A 2,288-nucleotide genomic window follows, 5' to 3' on the forward strand; every position below is an offset into this window, starting at 1 on the left:
AAGATCCTTCTGCTGGCCGAATCTTCATCTTTTCTTTTTGGGTATGGAGGATCCGAGATTAACTCACCAAATCTAACCATATTTGGTGATTATCTCAGCCACTACATACTTTTTGTTTTCTTGCCATCATAGTGATGGACTTGTAGCTTGTCCTTCCTTCCTTTCGGTAGCTTACTCTTGCTTTCATGGAGGCCATTGTTTCCTGTGTATTAACCGAAGAGAGAAGAAGAAAGAGATGAGAGAGAACACAGAAAGTAAACAAAAGCAATTCAAAACAAGTTAAATGAAGATAGCTTGCTTTTACTTCCCTGGTGGATTAACGTGTAATCATAATGATTCCCATCACATCAAAATCAATTTCTCTCTCATAGTTCCAAGACTAGCATATTAATTTTGAAATCCATTCTTAGTAAGCAATGGAATCCGTTGGAGAGCAAGAAGCCTTTATGCTTTCATTCAAACTTGATTTCGGGCTAGACTTGAAAGCTTTCATCAAAGAAATGTTTGGGCTTGGTAATATTAGGATTTAAATTGGCCCAAACAATATTTTCGGATCTCTGCATGCATAACACATTTGGCTTATTGAACTTTGGCCCAATAAAAGCATTTGCTTTCCTGGTAATTATGGATCAGGCTTTTATCATATGAGAAAGCATTCACTTGGGCCTGCATCAATAATATTCATTCTGGCCCAAATAAAACCTGCATTACAAAATTGATTTAATTAATATTAAATCCAAAATTAATTTTGCAATGAATTATGTTAATAATGTTTAGTCATCATAAAATTAGTTTAGAGTTTTCCAAACTCATCATCCATGATCCTTGGCTCTGATCTTTCATAATAACTACTAGGTTATGGTGGTAGATTTTATTTTATACTTTTATTTAATAAAGGTGTTTACTTTTTAATATATATGGTCAAAACGTCTTTTAATCAAGACGATATGGTAGACGCTTTAAATAAGAAAAAGTCTAAGAAATCATTACTTTTATTAAAATTTGATTCTTATTTAATCAGTAAAAAAAGTGTGTAATTTCATACTATTAAATATAATTTTATACTATTAAAAATATTAATAATGACTAATTAATAACTATAAATTATAAATAAGCAATGTTAGGGAATCAAAAGAATATTAGCCAAAAAACCAGCCAAAATACCTTTGGTAAATCCAAAATTTCTACGAGTTAATATATATGGATGTTTCTTCTGTTAAGTATCAGAATGTTTCTTTTTCATACTAAATGGATGTTCTTTTATATATTTTCAAATTTTTTTTTGTATTGCAAATGTGAATGTCTCTATTTCTTTAAGAATTTCATATTTTTTAAAATTTTATAGATATTTAATTATTTTTGCTAAAATATAACTGGATATTTTTTTTGTTAAGTATTAGGATTTTTTTTTCATATTAAATGAATACTTTTTTTATATTTCTGTAATTGTGTAGTTTGCAGTCTCACTACAAGAAAATAAGCTTTTTGCCACGCTTTAAAAGCGTATCGAAAAGTGCAAAAAAGCGTGCTGATAGCTTTTCGCCACGCTTTTTGAGCTATCGGCACGCTTTTAAAAGGTGATGAGTTTGGAAAACTCTAAACCAAATTGATGATGATCAAACATTATTAACAGCAAAATTATTAAGCTAATTTTGATTAATGTGCTGATTAAAATAATTTTGTTGTGCAGATTTTGTTGGGCCGAAACAAAATAAAATTAACAAAGCCCAACTGTTGCATTATTAATTCAGCTTTGTGTTTAAAAGCTAGTTATAATTGGGCCAGAATAAATGTTAATGTTGCAAGCCCAAACAAATGCTTTCTTGTTTGCTTCCTATGCTTGATCCGCTACACAACTTATCAGGAAAGCAAATGCTTACTAATTGGGCCAGCTTTTAATTTCAACACTACAAGCCCAAGTCTCACAAATGATAAATGTTTCCATTCTTGGTCCGAAACAAAAGGAAAAATGAAAGCCAAGTGCTTCCAACGGAACCAAGGTGTTAACCATGTGATGGATTTCAAAATCTATTACATTGTTAATTAATGCATGGGGAACATGAGAGAGAAAAATTCAGCTGATGTGATTGATGGTTATTATGACTTACACACCACTCAATAGGGAAGTAAAAGCAAGTTATGCCTAATTAATTTGATCAACCACTTTGTATTGCTTTTCTTTCAGATTCTTTATTTCTCTCTCATCTCTTTCTTCTTTTCTCTTTGGTCCTTGTCCAGTAAACCATGGACGCCGTGCTCTTCAACGAAGAAAAGGAAAGAGTAGCATG

This window comes from Arachis stenosperma, chromosome 10 (genome assembly GCF_014773155.1).
Source record: "Arachis stenosperma cultivar V10309 chromosome 10, arast.V10309.gnm1.PFL2, whole genome shotgun sequence".
NCBI classification, from domain to species: Eukaryota; Viridiplantae; Streptophyta; class Magnoliopsida; order Fabales; family Fabaceae; genus Arachis; species Arachis stenosperma.